At 42.3% G+C, this 21,161-nt stretch overlaps 2 long non-coding RNA genes across 6 annotated transcripts in view; one reads left to right on the top strand and one right to left on the bottom strand.

Annotated features, from left to right (window-relative positions):
* Nucleotides 1–21,161, bottom strand: part of LOC147756603 (uncharacterized) — a 35,100-nt gene that overhangs the window by 10,212 nt on the left and 3,727 nt on the right. For 2 of the 3 annotated variants that reach the window (XR_015322749.1, XR_015322743.1), the window contains one exon: nt 6,829–7,563. The exons of the other annotated variant lie outside the window; for it this stretch is intronic. This is a non-coding gene — a long non-coding RNA (uncharacterized LOC147756603). Of the gene's footprint in view, nt 1–6,828; nt 7,564–21,161 lie in introns of those variants that run through there. 3 annotated transcript variants of the gene reach the window in all.
* The window catches only part of LOC111246615 (uncharacterized), a 29,443-nt gene continuing 15,844 nt past the window's right edge, over nt 7,563–21,161 (top strand). The window contains exons 1-6 of one of the 3 annotated variants that reach the window (XR_002671736.2): nt 7,563–8,355; nt 8,550–8,668; nt 8,837–8,922; nt 10,526–10,590; nt 11,117–11,315; nt 11,435–13,723. This is a non-coding gene — a long non-coding RNA (uncharacterized LOC111246615). The other 2 variants (XR_015322754.1, XR_002671735.2) reach the window with 2 other exon arrangements.

Below are 21,161 nucleotides of genomic sequence, written 5' to 3'. Positions count from 1 at the left end.
CTTGTCCGTCGTAGAATAGTTGTATTTACTAGTCAGAATACAGGTCGTTTGCCATAATACTGTAGGATTACTAGCCGACCTGCGTTCCATATACGTTCTATCGATAACGCGATCATCGATATTTAAATACTCATATATCATAGACCCTCGTCACGTGTGTAGGTAACAGGATCGTGTAGCCATGCCTCTGTGTGCGCTTTATGTATCCTTTGCTATGGCATTCTATTCGAAAATGCCGAAAAGAGAATCTTCAGAAGATACTTTTCCTGCATCTACCACATCAGTAACGTTAGCATGAAAACAGAAGTCGTGTGATAGCATGCAGGAAGTTCCATGCTTTATGTATTGTAAATGATGCATATTTCGTGAACGTCTTCATATGTCTTTTTCTGACGAGGCCTTCTTGCCGCCCTAGTCGCCTTTGCCTCTCTCCTTAGCATCATTCTCTAGAAATCAATCGCGTTAGCATGACGTCAACCCGATGGTAGGGTCAGACCTCAGCTAGGCTGACTATGTACGAAGTAATTTTTTTGCGCAAACGAGAGAAAACGTTGAGAACAAAGAGGCTGCGTAAACGAAGCACAGAACCTATTGTGTCATAAAGTGCACTCACTTACGGTATAACACATTCTCTAGTGGTTCTGAATCTTGACTTAGGTCTTGAGGAATATAAAAAACAAATGCTCACCCCTCGACGCTAGCGAGTGAGGAGATGAATTGTAAAAGGCCTTCGTTGAAAGTAAGCTCGAAAATGAAGCCTGTTTTATAATTCCTTCTATCTAATATCAGATAATAAGATCACTATTTTAAAGGTTCATAAAAGGATTACAGTAGTTTAAACGGCAGATCAGAGAATAAGCACGAGTATAAAGGCGGTAATGAAGTATACCGTGATACACGAAACTCTAAATATGATCAGATTAATTCAAATTTCAGTGAGTAGCTTGACTTGCTTAAAAAAATACTTTGCCTCACGTTTTTTTCGATTCAGTACTGACATTACTTGCGGGCGGTCACTATTTGCTCACCCCTATTGTGAAAAAAATCGTTCTATTAAATTAACTGCTGTGCTGAACTGAATCATGTGAAAGAATAGGTCTTCGCTTTATCCTCGCCGTAGGCGGGTTCCTCACCAAAAGTAATGGTTTTTCTTTCAGGGTAAGTCGGTATAAGCAAACAGCGAGTTCATCAATCTCTTGGAGGCGTCTTGCTCTGTCTTAAGCGCGTCATTCTCTCTACTGGTTTTTCTCGATAAAATAAAGCCTTAGTGCTGGAACGTAAAACCGCGGTTGATTTATTTCGCAGCTTTCAGCAACCACCTTCAGTATACACCTGACGATAATCCGAATGAAGTCGAGAGATGAACATGTTACTTAGGCATTAGAATTAAAGTAGTATTAACTGAGTCAGAGTCACTTTTGTAAGCATCATCGCAAAAATTGTAACGATCGCTAAGTGGCTTTTAAGCCATCCTTTTAGCAAAGGCCATTATCGTGCCCATGCGTGACCAGATGTCTTCGGCATATTTCTATATATCTGACGCCGTACTTCCTAAAGTCGGTCGCGGTTGCGTCCAATATGGCGTAAGCTTTTTCATCTTAAATAGTTGCTCGATCGGAAGTGATTACGAAGACATTTTTTTTATTTTGGCTTATAGTGTGTGTTTCGTCTTTTTAGCGATCGCAAGCTAGAAATGAATCTTTCGGAAACTAAGACTTCCGACAGTTGAGAAGAGCCAGCTTTCCACGTCCTCATGTCTTACGGTTCTAATGATTCTATGTGCATTGGGGTTGTCACTTAGATAGACGTGTGAAACACTATTACTGCACTATATTTAAGGGCACTTCAGTAGATTTCAGCCAATAAACCATATAGGATGCTGGCGATGTACTAAGTGGTGATGGTGATGTCGAAGTATTGAAGTATTTCGCATACGAAATAGTGAACCAAGATGGAAAAATGAGAGCATACAGTCATAAAATAGCACGCGAGTTTCAGATCGACTACTCTTTCAATTATCAAAAGAATTTCTACCCGTGTGTCCAAAGGCCACAGGCCATACACCAGGTAGGTACTAAACAAAACGAGGACACAGTTTTATAGATAAAGATATTAGTATTCCAGATCAACAAACGCATAGTCATATATTTCAATAGTGATCAATTTAGCGATTCAATAGTGATCGATCTTTTTCCATCTGATTAATTCCTTTTTGTCGTAAGCATTTCAACAAACACTGTTTTCGTCTTTTTTTCTATTTCCACCCACATATATTATACCGGATAGCAAACGCGACTACTGCGATAGCAAGCGCACTCTACATTAACCCTATCTTCTCCGTTGATCTCTCTACCCATTGCTTGCGTATATAGCGCTCGATACATTTCTACGGGCGTTTTTTTCGCAGATAGTCTTTATGCACATGCGGCGAAATTCGTGAAAACGGGAGCGCGGCAGAGGAAAATCCGATGATCGTGAGTCACCGACGGTTGAATCGATCGTTTCATAGTCGAATTTACATCCAGCTACGCAATGAACAGCGGTGACGGCTTTGCCAGCGTCATGATCGCAGGCAGGTGTTGCCCCGCAACAGCGACTTGTTTTGATAGATATGCTGTGAATATTGCCGAAAGTTGCAGTGTGATCCTTTTAAGTAACCGCGGGTTCACATCAGATCTCTACCTCTCTCCCTTTTTCCCCTGCGTTTTGGTTATCTCCGCTCATTCCCTCGGCCTTCATTCCGTAGTCCGACCCTCCCAGTTGCTGTGGTTGACATCAGCGTCTGTACGCCGGTTCGTAGAGCGTCTTCGAATTGCGGGTATGGCTCATACTCGTGCGCACGAGCAGTGTGTGAAGCGGCAAGCGGTACTCCTTCTCCGACGGCTGTCTGACAATTCATTGGCCATTCCCCTGTTGTCACTGAAGATAAATCTTCCCACATTTTTCCCAGACAGTGAACGACAGCAGTCTGTCAACAGAAGTAGCTAATACATAATGAGAAAAAGTCAACGCGTAGCTATAGTGGAAATTAAATCGTCCTGGTAGTATGGTTTAGCTGCGCTACGGTCCGAGTGTAGTCACAGACAAAACTATGATTGTTTCGGTTTTCCAACTGATGTGAACTGATCGCAAAGACGAAGACAATCAGGCCATGCGGCAGGACCTCATGCATGTGTATGTCCGTCTGCAAACGTTATCAGTGACAATTGAACACAATATATTTACATTCTAAATCGGCAATTGCAGTTCTCTTTCATGCTCTCTTTCTATTTGTCTATCTTTCACCATTCAAGATCAAACAGAATTGAGTCGACGCACTATGCCGACAAATATTTATGTGTATTTATCGCGTCTTGTGTGTGTTGGGACAACATGGATTCATGGCTAGAAAAAAAAAAAAACAGTGATCGTACATCGTCTATAGTCAATAGTTAGGCTTGTCCGACCGTCGGCTTGTCTGACGTTGACTTTCATAATGGAGCTTGTTTTTTTCGGTATCTTCGTTTTCGCGTTTGGTACCCTATCTCACGTGGCATTGATTTACTTTGCTAACAGCTATATACATGGACGCGTCCTGACTCTATTTGCTTGGGCTGACATTTAACGATACACTTAGACACACACACAAACACACGCAAGAATACTAACATGCTCGTAAACCCACACGCGGACTCGTGAACATCTCCGTGTGTTATTTTCAAAATATAATATAATGAGTAGCATAAGGATTGGGCAGACATTGTCTTTTCGTCTGCGCACGCATACAATGCTTTGTTTTCGTTTTATGGCTAGAGTCACTTGAAGGGTGGGACACTGAGAGATAAACAAGCGCTCACATACATCATTATTACTACTGTCGTCATAGATGAATCGCATTTAGCATCGTTTCATCGATTCAATCGAAGAACGCAACGACGGAAAGTAATGAACACGAGTAGCGAATGCATCTTCAGCAGACGACTGAAACCAGCCATTGGAAGAAGATCAGAAGCCAGCATGTTAGTGTGACGAAGAAAGCTACCACTACTGATAAAGGGAATATCGTCAATGAGATAAGGAAAGCAATCAATTTCACGTGAATCTTACGTCGAATAGCGAAAAAGCTGAGTACAGAATACTCCGTCAATGTGACCGGTGCTACTGCTTCCATTACTGTGGTAGCTGCGGCTGCTGCCGGCGTTGTCGCGGCTTACTGTTTTTACAAAAAAGCTTGCTCTTCTCGTAGATGACTACATGGTAACGATGTAGTTCCATTCATTTTAAGAGCGCATACGTGTGTTTTGAGTATAAGTAGGAAATGATAAGAAGCCGACGATGTCAAACATCCGTTTTCGAACGTTCAGAAAGGTATCAGCATATGACTATCACTACAAAGGCCCAAGCGAACAGAATAAGAAGGCGACGTATTTTGTTCGTACCAGACACGTAGCAGCGGGGAAAAACATGTCAAGGGATATAATGGCGAAAATTCGCTGATATCGAATGTCGATACTCCACCTTTGATAACGGCAGGTATATGTTGCAGACTGGATAGGTGCTCTGGATATTTGCCGTAACAGACTACTGCTGCTGTTGATGGCCGTCGAACGGCCGTCGAGGTTGTTTTATGCTGCGTAAATGAGTGAACAATATTTCATAAACGGAGAGACGAGGTCTGACGATTTGTGTCTGGCCATGACTGGCCGTTCGCTTTGTTGGTGTTTCTGCTTGTTAAATTCTATACGTATAATTACAATATAGATAGATTTACCGGTGGCGTATTTATTTCTATGTGAACACCCTTAAGACATTATTGATTAAAAATGTATCTTACTGCGCTATCGATGAAACACATCGTTTGTGTTACAGAAGAACCGCGCAGAAAATTGTTGCTTTTATATTCCGGCTGAGGAAGGCCTCTTATTTATAAATAAAGGAGAATAAGATCCAATATGATAGGCAACTGCCTTATGATTCAAAGTTTGTCTATGTTGAGGTCACAAAGATTATCTATCCGAGTAGACTGCCAAATATCAAAACGGTCATAGCACTCAAAATGTACATTTTCAGCTACTTCTGACCCACGTTAGTTGCATGCGAGCTGTTGACACTCATTTGTTTAAGAAACTGAGAAAAGATCATAAATTTAATTGAAAAAAATGCAGATTGCATAAACATGTGTCTAGCTTAATTCAATGAACTAACGATTTCTACGTATCGTAAACAATGCGCAAAGACTTAAAGTCTGCCGCAGATATTTCCAAAGCATTTTCATCTGATTTCCTCTAAAGATAGTCAGAGCTGGATATGGCCGCTTTTTGGCGTCGATTGGTAAACCTGAAAAAGCGAAGAAGCCCAGAACTAGCCATACGAATGAACCTGATGCAATACAAACGTAATCAGAACAGCTCTTTTGTCTCAGCGGTATTAATGACAGACAAAAGCGCATTGGTGATAGCAAAAGCGACAGTATCCTTGAAGGCCTTCGTTGTCTTTTTAGTAATTGCATTATGTAATGTAAACGAAAGGCTGCCTTTCTGTGTAAAATGTGCAGAAACAGTAAGGTGCTCATTCATTTTCCTCTCAGTACGCTCATGTTAGTTTATAACCTTCTGCGATAACTTTTTACCAACACGTTGCGCAGCTAGCCTCCGCAGGCCAAAAGCGACTGATGAGGACGCATACAAATAAACACATATCACGCACGCCGCAAAATTCGCTTCTGCTCAAAAGCAAGATGCGCTTGCAGAAACAAGGGTTGTGGCCAGGCCAAAGAGTTGCCGCGTTGCTCCTTATCCAGGCGGTCAGTCGAGATCGCTGATCCTCTCAATGTGGATAACTCTCTCTTTTCGTTTGCTGTTATTGCAGCTTCGAACAATTTAAACAAGAAGGAAAAGCGTCGAAGCCAGAAACCCGTCATTTGTCCGCATTGTATCACGGGGTACGGTAGATAAATGAATAGATGCTGCGGTTAATGGTGACAATAAACAAACGGGACTGATAGGGACGTAAGAGGAAATAAATTGTGCCGATGCTTTTCGATTGGCAGGGTCTTAATTGTGGCATTAAAAGGAGAGAAAAAATATAAGGCAATTATTAATTGCTATATTATATAATCGATACTCTAATCAGGACGCTAGATGTACGTTCAAGATTTTGGCGACGAACAGGCCTGTTGGTGATAGGCGACTGTCACTTACGTCGTACTACTTTGATTGAAGCTGCCTACCGAATGAAACCAAAATAAAGCAATCTAGCTTGTTTTGCGCATGGGCTCTGTGGTTAAACCTTGGGCCTAACGAGGAACAATATCATTATATAGCAAAGTGAGTGTAGATTTGCGTTGTGATGCCTCGTTACATGGTTTGCTATGAAGAGGAGAAATTGGCTGCACTGTATTCACTTACTTCATAGCTCTACGACAAAACTTGAGTTTTTTTTAGTGGCTAATTCGCATCCGGAACACCGCAGCTGACAATGCCTCCTACTGATTCTGCATGACCCTCGTCAAATAGAAGCGTAAAAAATTTACATAGAATTCACACGAGCTTCAGTTTCCGAAATAATGTTATGTTAATCTAGGTTAATCGTTTCAGTTAAAGATAAGAAATTACCCCTAACTTCTATAAATGAAACATGGGCGAAGCCACAGACAGGCCAATTCATATCAGACACCTCGCGCCACTTTTCAAAAATTTCCCATTCGCCATTTCAGTCGGCGATAAGCAGACCCCAATTTCCGTTGACTAATCTTTTTACAGGCGACCGGTGATATGTTAATACCATGCCGCAGCGTTCGTGTGCACAGACCCATCCATGCCGATATTCTATATAAATACAGCATACACGCTCACTTGAACGTTCGTTCGAAGTATTGCTTTTATTTAGTGGCGGAACGAGACAAAACAGAAAAAAGGGAGGTAACACAACAGCAAAATAAGCGAAACCGCTGACTTGTTGAAATTGATTGCCCCTGCCTGTCTGCCCGTATAGCGTAAAGGCTAACAAGCTCTTAGTGTGACACAATTGAGTTATCGCTATGGCCGCTGTGTTCCTTGTCGTCATTCGACTGCAGCTGCGAAAGAAGTTCTGGCGTTAAATCTTGACAGGGTGTTAATTCATGATTGCGAAGACAAATACTCCGTTTTGTTCGCCGTCCTGTTTCGTTGCCCTCTGATTTTTGTCGCCTCTGTCCTATGTGTCCTGACTTTTCTTTGGCAATTACAGGATATTATTAGTGCTGTTGTCCATTGGACTGTGGGACTTAGAGCATCGAGCGTTTCCACTATACATTCAAATCTCACGATGGCGCATTCTCTCTTCTTGGTTTTGGTTCGTTCTACCGTTTACCGTCATCTTAACAGCTACTGTATGAGTAGACGACACATTGCGGCGTATACGCATTCATTACATACGTAACGTACGCATAAGCTGACACGTCACCGGTGATGGCGGCGCTAGCGGAGGGAGCTGCAGAAGATTAAATCGCACAATCTGCGTACATGACTTCAATTTTTAGCGATGTTTTTCTCGTTGCTACTGTTGTTATTGACGCTGTTAGTAACGTCATCGTAGCTCTTGACTCTGAAAGGAAATTGGGTAATATGTTAAGTTGACAGTATGACAGGAAATAACACACAACTCGAGGCAGAATCACTGGCGTCTGAAATGGAGAACGAAGCAGGGATTTCGCGAGCGACAAATTAGTGTAGAACCACAATGTCTGCGGTGGTTGACGTAATACGTATTTGGATTGACTTTGACTATGGATATTACGTAAAATGATGCACCGAATTCGTTTACACGTAAACTCGTAGGTGAGTGGAGTGAGCATGAGAGAAAAAGGGGGATATATTTTGGAGCAGAAAAAAAGGTACTACACGTAATTATCAGCGCATAATCATTGCTTATGTTGCGATTGGACTTGAGCAAATGCCTAAATCGTCAGCTATGAAGCCATATGAGTGTGCATATATATTGTGATTTCGTGCTGAGTACAAGCGGCTATGAGCTGAAAATTATTAAAAACCACTGGATGGCAGTTTACATGGGTGTCGAGCAGGTCGTTAGTCCCCACGTGAAGTCTGAGTTTAAAATGAGTCTCATTTTTTCATGATGACACCCAGTCATCTCTCGAAGATGCACATACGCAGAAAAAGAAGATTTGAAGATCGGTGGCACGTACTACATTCTAATTCTGACTAGAATCGGATACAGATAGCATATAAGGACTCGTTTTGGTACAACGGCAGATAAAAGTTTGCCTTTCTGGAAAAAATCAGCTTATAGCAAAACAGCACTTCCAGGAAAGCCTTCAAAAAGCAACGCAGTTGATCCGTGGACATTGTTTTAGAAATGAATTCCCCGAAATATATGGTATAATAAATTTATAATTTTAAATATTAAATTATAAATTATTTAGTTATAAATATGATATTATAAATTTATATTCAGTGTGGTCACCCGAATTATTTAAGTATGAAGCTGTTAAACATCTTTGAGGCATTTTTTAACATTGCTTTTCGTTTTGTTCTTTGTATGTTTTTCTCACATGTATGTTGTGAAAAAAGCGTGTGTACGAAGGAGAAGATGAACGAATCGACCTATAAAATGGAAAACGCTACGCCATTTCTCAGACATACTGCGCATTTTTCCGTAGATCGTACTCATGCGATCGTCTAGCCAAGCCGTAAGCAACAATCCATTGACACTGAACTGCCCCCAAGGGTGCATTTGCTATCATCCGCTTGCTTTTGTTCGCTTTTGGCTTTTGCTGTCTCTAAAGATAAAGAAAATATTGTTAAAGCGTTTGCCACTACATTATCAACTCATTGTCACTCCCATACGCATATTACAGGCCGGTTATCTACTGTTTAGTAGTGTTGTTGCAGGCTTGCAAGTACAACAGGACATCACCATAACACTCTAAGCACCGGATGCCAGGTAGTTTATTCCTTACCTCTGGAACAGATTCTAAAAATGCATCGTATGTTGCCGATATTAGATATGATATCTCTGTGGCCTGCATGTGTCTGTTACCTAGCGCCCTTCTTTGCCGCATCGGAGTCCGCATTTTTCCGTTCAGGAATGTTCATTGCAGTCCTTCACGTTCCGTTATATAAACGAGTCCCGCAAATGAGCCCTATCCTCTTCGTTCACGAACGGAGCCACTTCATTGTACTAATCACCTCGTATCGACTGGCCTGCCAGGAAGTGAAAGTACGCGGCTTGGCATGACTTCCTGGCCATATTACATATATATGCTTATGGTAGCAACTCCACTTCGAAACGTACATTTCATTGTGAGCAGAGGCAGGACAATGTGGTGCCTGTCCTATGTAGATGATAAGCGCAAGGATAGCTGCGCGTTGAAATCAGACAAAATTAAGATACGGCGAAAATCAGGCGCGTCAGATTTTGTAGTAGCTTTACGTATAGTATTTAATAGCGTCAACATCGCCTCCAATAGAGCCAGCAATTTCAGCAAATTGCAGGGCAGCGTATTCGTCATATGATGTTAATCAATATACGCTTTACGGCTAATTGGCTTTTAGCGTGCTATAGGCAATCCCGTCGGAGCCTGCGGGAATCAAGCTAAATGCCGTCGTCACATATGTACTTATCTAAAGTTAGGTTAGCCTGTACAACAAAAAGAAATTCCAATTACTTTCAGAAATCATTTCGATGATTTTCCGTCAGTGTGAAAAACGTGCACGTAGCGTCTCGACGACGAGAGAAAACTCTGAACGAGCCACTTTGCACCTGACACTTTCCTTAGACCGTCTCTCTTCCAACTGAAAACACACCTGTTTTGTGTACAAGAAAATCGTTCGACGGCTATGCAAGGACTTTCACTTCCAGAACTGAATGATGGATTGTCACGTATATGTGAGGTAATTGCCTACCTCATAAACCGGGAAGGCTAGGAGAAATTATAAGAGTAAGCTTCAATCCATCGCGTTGACGAAAACGAATCGAAGCTACATCTATTAGTCACTGCGTGTTTAACTGGGAGAGGAAACGACACGCAGCAGACTTGCTGACGGCAGCTGATGTTTCGTCTTTTTTCGTCCAATAAGTAAAACCGAATATAAAAACAGTCCGTTTACAGTTGCATGGAGGGCGTACAACGAAACATTAGCAAGAAAAAGGGCCAAACGAGATGGCACGTAACCCAATGTAAGGGATTTTTCTATAGGTAATACCGAAAATGGTTATGGATAGAATCATACCCAGAGCCTAACAGATTTCACCGAATAAAAGATAGTTTGGCTACCGACTCAAGGAACGTACAGCGAAGCTCTACAAATAATTAACGATATATGAAAATAGTAGCCATTCAGCAATAGATTCGTTCGTATTTGTTTTTAGGCGCACACAGTAATTCATTAATTCACTGAGATATATAGGCTGCAGCTTATGTAGTAAGTGGTCGCAAGGGCAAGCACTAAAGATTAATTATAGAACAATTTTAAATTAAGTACAACCAACATTCGTTCGAAACATCGTACTTTCGGGTAACGCTTTAGCCTCCTATATCTTTCAGTGTCGTACTGCAGCCACAAAATGTCCATCGTTGGAGCCCGTACAGGTTCGATTGTCCGTCACGAGGTGAGGAAAATACTCAGAATCTGCGTACTTTTTAGTTTACGTTAGCGTATCACTGAGCTGGCCTACGTTATTTTTTGTCCTTTTTGACCGCAATCAGTTTCAACGAACAAGTCTATCCGTATATGTACGTTTTAGTCAACATCGCGATTACATTTTCCCAAATGCGATCAGGTATTTCAACCGTCTGAATTATCACCGACAGCAGGAACAGGATCAGGCATATTTGTAGAGCCAGCTTTTGTTGTTTAACGCGCATGTATGTATGTATGTATGTATGTATATATGCTGGGATCCGGTATCGAACGCAGCCTTGTACTCCTGACGCTCCTAGCTCCTTACAAGTAGTTGTGTTCCGTTTTCGTATAGTACTAAGTCGCCATTGCAGATGTTTCAGCTTTACGGCTCTCCGGTGTTTAGCGATGCTATACCGCAGCCCCCCAATGGGGGTTGAGCGCCCGTTCTACAGCTTTATCTATTCATATTGAACTGGAAAGGAGAGTGCTTATAAATTGTTCTCTGGTTGCAGAAGCCGATCTCTTTGTCGTCTTCAACGAAGTATTCGCCTACAGCTAAGGAAAGTGGATCAGATAATTAGTTTTAGACAGGAAAAAACAGCGAAGCAAGAGATAATCTCTTTCGTTCATTATCGAGCTTGTGTTGCTGCCGTGGATCCACACAGCTGCTGGCCATGTACGCTATACATTTGAGCGTTTGAGCCGATGTGTGTAAGTAAGAAAATGCGCTTACTTACTTAAAATAACTAATTCCTAAGCATAGTCTTCACAAGACAATTAACATCAGGCCCGTTATCGTCTAAATTTTAACGAGATATTTGGATTTATAGCGGATGAAGCAGCGAGCGCTCGAAAAGGCCGATGGACCGCCGGCCGAATGACCAAGGCTATCTTGACATGCTGCCGGTATCACACATACGTATTCCGAGCAGCAAATCTGCCCTCTGCTGTGATTACCGTTATTAATCATAAGACCGTATTCATCTGTGTGCTACAGACAATAAGACAAACAAAATAGGATAGTCGAGCAAAAAAAGAAAAGGCGAGGGTGCGCAGAACGAAGGTTCTCTGTTTTGAGGGGGATTAATAAGCTGTTTTTATATGGTTATCCAATAATCCATTGTTTGATGAAACCAACAACGAACATATAGCTAACGCTAAGAGAATTTGTTTGTTGTTGTTATTATTAGTGATATTATGGCAATGCGTAGAGGCAAAGATGAAGATCGTGTCGGTGGAAGAGAAATATAATCGTCTGCTTGCCTATATATATGAGAATGAAGAATTAATACGCGCATATGACACGCTATCTTTCAAGGATAAAGTAATGGGCCTAGTTGTATTAGCGGTAGATTCTATTGTAATGTACCTATCACACAGCATAGCACAGGTTGCCAAAAAAAAAAAAGCAATTATTACAAAAAACGGATCTGCAAGGTGATGTTTTTTTTCCATTGATTAAGAGTGGTCGTTAACCAGAACGATTATTAATCAACACTGTAACAGATTGATTAGATAATGTCAAAAAGATAGCGTACATAGCCATAGTGAATAGTAGTTACTGTAAAGGGTACGTCGAACGGTCGAGTGACTGGCAAGAAATTCAAACGTGTCTGAAAAAAAGTTGTCAAAATATGTTAACTACCGCTGCTGTGGTTCGTCACGACTAACTACTCTGAGAACATCGCAACGATCTGATTGCCAGCAAAGCTGTTTTTCCGTAGCACTTTCGATGGACGGATGCAGGCTCATCTCTTCCGTCCTGATAAATTTGTTACCTACGGGCCGAACGACGACAGGTCAACGAAAGGCCATGATTTATGTCAGCGAAGTGTGGATAACATTCGCACCTGGCCGCCACAACAGGAAAATTAACGACTAACCGAATGTAGCAGAAACAAACACATTGTACTTGTCCGCAGTTGGATCTTCCTCTATTAATTTTTATCAAGTTCTTTACATCGTCGGGTTTCGATTAAGTGGCTGTATTTGTTTTGTCCCACAGAAGGGCAAAATTAGTTAAGATGATCCGATTGAGGACGTCTGCCTGTTTATCGACGTCTATGCTTGTTAGTAAATAAGAACCTTTTACTAACTTAATTTATACATATACATCTATAACGCAGGATAGAAAGGATTCCTAAATTTTACCGTTTCTAACTGAAAATAGACAAATTCTCTAGTCAAAAATAGTGGATCATGGTGTACTGTACATTGGAATTGAGCCAGCACCCATAAGACTAAGCCTGGCCAAAACCATCGCTCAGCTGTTAACGCAGACATCGCGAGGAAGTGAAATATCCGCGGAACTAACGGCCGACTAACTTCCTTTACTCCGGCTTTTTCCAAAGCTGAGATAATTCTTTCGTTTTTTTTTAGCCATTCGGAATCGTCCTATTAATAGTGCGTCGATTGGTACGCTGCTGTTTCTATTCTATAGCCAAAAAAGAACCGTGGCAGCGATGGGTGGGAAACGGCTCTTCAAATGTTTGCTCATAATTTATTAGCCTGAAAGTAATTAAAATGCTTGAACAGAATGCACGTGGTCCTGCTTCTCTATTATAATAGCTTGGTACTATAGTTAGTGTAGCCTTCGCAGGTTGAACCGTGTTCCAATGTTCTAACCACGGTGCACGAAGTACGGTTAATCCAACAGCTGTATCCGTTCCTATAGTCACCGCAATGGTACCCGAGTATAATAATAACAATCGTACGACGTAGCAGATAGCGTTTAATGGTTATAAAGCTAAAATGTAATGGGTTCTGCTTGATGCCAAACGATGAAGCTTTTCGTTTGCACGTGATGCACGCGTACACGTCTGAGAATAACCCCATTAATAATGAAAATTAAATTCTCGATGGGAAATTAGGTTACCATAGTTGTTGGCACTCCGAAGCTGACGCGTGGTACTATCGACCTTGTTGTATTGGCCGCGTCGATCGCCACCACTGCGAAGATGACATTTTTTTTTATCTATTAAAACGACCCCGCTGTTGAAGATGTACTCGAACAATGATTATGTACCAAATAGCTTTAAAAAAAAATACTCTTTAGTTAGATATGTGCTTACACCAAATATGTTACCGCACATTTAATTATGTCTAGAACAAACTATTATAAGTTAAGGAGGAAGGATAAAGAGTAAAGAAATGCGTGCATGCTGATAATTTCGTGTCTTTTATGCAGCTAGCTGCAAGCGAGTTGTTTCTTTGGTGTTACCCAACATAGGAGTCTGTGCGTTTGCGTGCGCCTGTAATGACCCCGCCCTCGTAAACGCGCCACATGAGTAACGAACACTTTCTGGTTGGTGATCGTCGACCAATTGTTGCCACAATGCCAGAAGCTATTAACAAATTTAGTACTACGCATACAATGCGAAGACTAACTTCACTTGCCGCTACTAGTGCTGACTTTGCTGTGTCTTCTCGGAGCCTATTAGCGCCCCTGGGGTTCTGCTGCGTCAGATAAGAGTGCCGCCTGCGACAAGAACGAGGACAGATCAGCGGCTGAACGCACGGTGCTCATGCGTGCAAATCCCCGTAAAGGCTTACTTTCGCCAGTGCGCACCACTAACCCCCTGTGTTCTTTCCTGTTGACAGTTAGTATACTTAGTAGAACCATTTCCCACGTGGCACAGGTCGCCGTGGTCAAAATCTTCGCATGCAACGGTGATGACGGCGCTACTGGTAATACTAATGCCGGTGGCCTCCTATTCCATGCGGGTATTTGTTCAACGCATGGCGGAATGGGACTCTTGAGCCAGCGACAGTGACACCAACAACGAAGGCTGCGCGAAGTCCCCAGGCTGGTTAACCTCATTGGATCGAATCACAAACACTAGCCGTGAAGTCCGCGACAGTTGAGCCGCCACCCAGCCGCATGAGTTACGCCGTCCCAATGGAGCTGTCCCAGGAGGACAGTGGTGCGTTGTTCGCACTTGAACGAATCAGCTGGAGCTAATGCTTCTCTCGGGTCGCCGTTTGTAATCTTTTCCACACTTTTCCTTTCTCTCTCTATCCACAAATCTCTCGTCAGTTCCCTTATAATACTGTTCGCTTAGCGATTCGTACGACTGGTGTGCCACTCACATAATCCCTCTCTGCCATAATCCCAATATGCATATAGGGACGCGCATACGCTAAAGGTTGCTTGTACAGAGGACACATAAAAGCTAGCTTTCGACCAGGCATTTTTCTTCACCTCTGGTTGTTACGATCAACCCGACAGAAATACCCGGGCGAGCTCGATAAACGGTGCTAAGGTAGGTGCTAGGAAAGACAGCCACAAAGCGCTATGCGTCATAGACGCGAAGACTTTAGTTTACACTACGATGGAGTGCTTCTCTCACTTCACAGATGGCACACTTTAACGTCAATGCAAAACGCTGACGGGTTCCCTTTCGTCAACCTGCTAAAAAGATTATCGTGGTATCACCTATTCTATCAAGTGTACAAAACATCTACGTCAAAAATCTCAAACAGGTAAGAGGAAAGAATAGTTGCTTGTGGCTTCAGCGGCGGTTGAGACACTGAAAAAGAATGCCAGCACGAAACATGACATTCCTTTCTCCATTCTCCTGCTGTTACTCCTATTAGAATTTAATTTTTACACAGTCTTGATCTTGGTAACTATGGATGAACCGAGCTGCTCGAATATTTCAGTTTTTTTATCTATATAATATTTATACATGCAAAGCAAAATTTTTCCCTAACCGATCGTCGACATGGGATGCTCAATGCTTCTATTTATGCGTCTGTGAGAAATTAACTATCCATATACGTTTACAGGAGGCTAGATGCACTCGCTGTGGAAGAGCACTGGGTGGGCTAGCCATCGAATGGTGAGCAGAAACACGCACATATAATTAGCTTGTTGGGTAAAAACACCTATTTAGATTCGTTTTTTTTTTTACTGATTTTTCAAGCCAGAATCTTGTGGTCGGAACAAGCAGTCTAAGGGGAACTGAAAAAAGGCGTCTGCAGTTCTTAACTGCTTAGTTAATCGAATTGCCGTTAACATGTCCTATCGAGGACTAAGCAGGTGATTTCCGGCCACCGCCTTTTTCATCGACTCAGTAATAATCCGCGTGAAGTTCAACCGCTGACAATTTGAACTAATGAATGTTATGACTTGTTTTCTTTACTCGTACAACTAGCATGTTGGAAGAAGGATACAGACGCAAGCGATAAATATTACTCTCTCATCGCACTTAGATAACGCTTCCGTGATGAGCAAGATTGAACGAGTAGTTTTCCTTCAAGTCGACAATAGATAATGGCCCTTTTAGATGTCATGTCACGCATCGAGTAAACATACTTTTCACAGAAATCGGCAGATGTGACTAACAGTCATATCTAGTGTAAAACAGAGATGAAAAGAGAAACGTTCACAGCGCTGGTACGAGAACTAATATTATTATCATCATCATTATCCACCGTCATGAAACGTAAAACGGAACCAGGGAGAAGTTCCGGTTGATAAGTTCAGAACTCAATGATGTTTAGAGGGATGAAAAAAGCCACCGTCAAGACAAAAGGCGAACATACCAGCTACATTGTTATATGCAGACGATGATTAGTGTCTGCTTTTAACGATGATGTAAGTACAGTTGCCTGTTCCAACGTCACCACCCACCTGCGGTCAGGAAATAATGAAAAGTGATCGACAACAATGACGACAATCGTCGTCACTGTTCCAGAACACGCATGAAAAATATACGTGCATATACATATATATATATATATATGTATATATTGCTGACTCTTAACGGTAAACATATCTTAATGAATTTGTTATTCGGTCGGTGCAAGTCATGGCTTATCAGCGGCTTCTAATCGGATGGGTCGAACGGACTTGCCAAATCGCACTCTGAAAAACTACGGCCGTACACGTGCTGTCCCATAGCTTCGGTTGAATACAAGGCTTCGTATGGATTCTATGCATGGACTCGAGCTTCAATGGGCCCAGATGCCTACTAAACTAAAAATGGTCATACCTGGCATTAATAGACTTTAGCATATACTTTATTATTGTATTACGGAATAGCGATACGACTCATGTTTATCTTAAACTTCCATTGCGATAAACTTGCTTAACGATTCTGCTAACATATCACGCAGGGATCATACCGATCGTCTCACTTGGGTCGCAACGTACATATTTTATCAGATCTCTATTGGCAATGCTCGTAGTCGACCTTAAGACAAGACCACAAAACAAGTATGGCCATAATGAATTGTTACCTACTTCCCACAGATTACTTGCTATCCGTCAGTAGTTTTCCTTGCCTCTCAGGAAGTACGTCTTCAGTAGAATTTTCCCCTTTAGTTCGTTGTTTTTCCCTTGTCGAAGTGTGCTCACTTCTACAAGTGGCTAGTGCTGTTTATTAAGCGTAAATTTTTTATTGGCGTGAAATATTTAACAAGGTGATACCTTGCACAGGCAAAATGAAAAATTGTAATTCGAAAAAAGTCACGTTCTGCACGGACACTCTAACGGACACACGCGTAAGTTATCTGGGAATTCTATCGTTAGCACAAAGTTGAATTAGTTAGATATAGAAGGACTTTTCTCCCGCTTTTAACCATTCATCTTCTGCTCATTCATCATTCTCAGGCTAGATACGGCTTCCTTCTAAACCGATAGCCGTTTCGGCCCGGTCAATGCCTCTCCACGGCCTGTCGTTGGCCATTTACCGCCAGACTGGCAAAAGCCACTACACTGCGAAACCATTACCCTTCCTTTTTGGTTCTCCCTGTACGAGTCTGTCGGATTTTAACAGCAACGATCGCAGCATTATCGATCCCTTGTTGTTACCATTGTTGCTGCTGTTTTTCTTCCCCTTCTTAATGGAGCGGTGACAGTTTGGCAGAAGCCCGTGGAACTCTGACAATGACCGAGCAGGGAGGCGGTGTTGCTATGATCTATCTATGTTGGAAATGATCGAATTCGTCACTTGTCTTCGCCGCTGTAGCTGTATCACTTTTGCTCGCCAAGCACAGTTACGTTGTGTCTGTCTTGCCTCTACGTCTTCTTTTTTTTGATCCTGTTTAGCTTTCTCCGCAAGGCTTTCGCCGATGAGAGACTACTCATCAAGAAGCTAATCGATGATCCGGCAGTAGCAGGAGTGACGGTCACGGAGACGGAGATCACGGAAGGCCGCTACGAAGTCCGCGACGGCAGCGCTCGTTTAACACTCGGCACTGGCTCGGGGATTCTTTGCCGCTTCGAAACGCCATCACCAATTGGTTGTTGTTGACGAGATTTGCGTGTACGAACGCCAGCGCTAATACCGACGAAAACAGCAAATGAAACGCACAATGTACCGTGCAGATACACATACGTACCTATATAGTGACATCATGAAAAAATCTGACACCTCACTCAATGGCACGTGGGGAGCTAAATAGGGGGAAATGAAGCAGAACTCCAGAAAGTTAGCTGCAATCACATTTGGGAGAAAGGATGAAGGGGGTCAGGCGCTCAGCGTTTCGATGTGATCGAGGAAGTGTTATGAAATCGCGGCGATGGAACAGAATGGACTTGCAAAAATGTTGCTGAAGACGCGGTCATCGCCTCGGTCACTAACTGGACCCTAGCTTATCGCCGAATAGAGGTTTGTTAAGAGATGGCGGAAATGAGTGAATAAACTGACGAATCGCTATAGGATAACCAATTACATGAGAGACATGGAAAAAGAGAGAGAGAGAGAAACGTTTCCTTGCACAAAAATGAAGACTGAACACCTCTATTTTGACGCTAGTTAAAAATTATGACCTGACGCTGTCCGTCTCTTCTCGTCCTTTAATTCTGCCTCAATGCAAAAGAACTTAGGAAGAGCGTCTGCCCTGGACCATGTGCTCTACTGCCGACTCTGCCGCTACCCGTAAACGTGATAACAATAGCAATAAGAAGAGTGTAACGGCTGCGGTCTTTATGATCCCCTTCGCCACACACACTTAACTACGAGAAAACTCTACGTATGTGGGGTGACGTATCTGTTGATTATGGTCCCGATCTGTATATGTTCCAATGAACTGGAACAATGCATTCGCGATTATTTCACATTACAGATCAGTATCTAACTGTCGTTAAAGCCAAACAGCGTCAATCGCGTATATATACAAATGCAATTTTACGACTTCTTGCCCTTACTGTCAGGCATCCCTAAGCGTATTAAGTCGGCACAATTTAGAATTATCTTGAACGGCTACAAAAATGTTACGTAAGTAACGGACATCAAAGCTTTACTGTGCCACTATTTTCTTCGATTTCTTCTTGAGAATGGCACGACCGATTAATACAAAGGTTCAAAATTCTGTGCCACAAACAGAAACAGGCGGCTTGACGCACGGCTATCGAACATGGGAACAAAACATAGTAACTTTTATATGCATAAATATTCAGGCCAGGAAGCCTTTGGACTGACTGAGCTTTTTAGGGAGTTTCGGTGTTCCAAATTATGGGATAACTACGGCAAATTGGACCATTGGCTGTCAAAATCCTCCACAGAATATTTGTGTGCGAAGGCCTATATCTGTATTACGAATAGCAGAACTCGACCGATGCACAGGTATTCCCTGTGATATTCTTGCTTCACTAAATAGACATATTTCTTGCCACGGGCCGGATGTTGAGCCCTGCGTGAATACAGAACTTTTCTTAGAAATATGTTTGCGATTTGGTATTGCCCACCGTGAGCAGATGAGCCTCGTCTACCCATAGGTACTAATAAACCGCTTTCCAACCCTACATCACATCACGGTAAAAGCACAAGGCGGTATTTAAAAAAGTGATAATAATAACAATAATAGCATTTACGCGGCTCAAAGAACGCCGGTTAAAACAGGCCTCTAAGCAATAATTGCCCTTTCAACGATCTGTTCCCATTGTCAAATCCGCATCCATGCCCAATACGGCTTTCATAACTACGATAGCACCTATGATAGTAACGTACCACTTACAATTGTTGCTCAAATAAAACCAATTGAGTCTGGCTATCTTCAACGCAGGAGTAATAACACTAGCTGACGTCTATGTGTAATAAAAAAAAAAAACAACACTTCTTCATCGAATTCTAGTACCACTACTGTTACTCTTCGCTCCTCGCTTTAATCTTAGCGTTTCAATCGTACGATGACGTTTATGTTGCCGGTACCATTAAGTATTCTGAGGGTGTGAGCCAATAGATATCTGCTTGTGAATTAGCCTATCCAATAAATATTATCACTACGAGCAGTGAAAAACTATCATATCATTAGAATCCACGTGTTAACAGCTAAAGAACATCGAGGGGGCAATGCAGAGGGAGGGTCCGATAGGCAGGCCAACAGAAAAATCGAACTAACTCACTAAGTGAACGGTGGTGAACATCTGATTTTTCTGTGTTTATATTGATGCTTTTGGTGGGGTTATTACTGTTAGCCTGCTTTTGGCCTAGTCGTGATGTTCTGCAGGTATGCAGCGATCCGTTCTACGGTCAACACGTGAGGTGGGGGCCGTACTCGGCCTCACTTAACCTGCTGTCACTGAAGATGAGAATTAACAAGGTGTTATAAAAACGTTCGTGCTCAGCACGCCGCCGTCGCCTTTCGCTATTCTTAGTAGTTGCCAATCCTGTATGAGACGCTAACAAACATCTTCACCGTAAACATCTTCTAAGTGAGCGTTGCAGTCAATGGTGTTATCCATTTAATTATACAACAACAACATAGGTACGCACATACGAACGTACACATTGTACATTGAAAAGAAAGAACACAAGTTTCGATTAATCACAGGGGCGCGTCCTCACTTCAAGTCATCTAACACACCTCAGCCTTGCCCCGTCGCTACAATCGCCGTTTTTGTCGTCGGATAAAGTCCGGATCAGCAGCGATACCAATTCACTGTTGAAGAACTCGAAAAGCTAAGGCACATGCAAGATCAGGCGGCTTCATCCGAATAAAACTGAAGCCGAAGTATATACTGCGACGTGTACAGGCATTTCGCTATGGCGAAGTGAGCACCTCACAGCGCACAATTATGAACCGACAATGTCATCCGACACAGCCATCAACGAGGGGAAACACGGAAAGATTACTTTTCGAATCATAAGGTTTACGAGGGATGTGCGTACGCACCGTGCAATACTATAGAACTACTTTTTGAACGCCCCTCGGATAAGGCCGCATGTGCTGTGATCTTCTTGCTGTTTAGCAATCTCATTTTTCAAACCCGCTTAGCCACGTTTGCACAATATAGATGCCACTAAGCTGAATGTTCGATTCGTGAACATCGTGGCCTATAGAAGAAATGATAAATGCCAATTTATCTAACTGCTTAATTAACTGCTTACCCATTCACAGCTCTCTATTTCACTCAACGTGCCAAATATCGTATGCTCGAAACTATAAGGTATTGGCATTTAGTGATGTTCTTAGAAAAACAAGGACAATGAAGACGTATTTAGCGTTAGCGTGCTTCGGAGTCTGACTAGATGCAACTACTCCTGAGGTGATTCGGTCCGTACGTGCACTCCTTACCTTACTTTGATCATATTATAAAATCTATAGATA

Source organism: Varroa destructor, unplaced genomic scaffold (assembly GCF_002443255.2).
Source record: "Varroa destructor unplaced genomic scaffold, Vdes_3.0 BEIS01000003.1, whole genome shotgun sequence".
Lineage (NCBI taxonomy): Eukaryota > Metazoa > Arthropoda > Arachnida > Mesostigmata > Varroidae > Varroa > Varroa destructor.
Note: the sequence above shows the minus strand (reverse complement) of the source record. Positions and strands in the feature narration are given on the sequence as shown.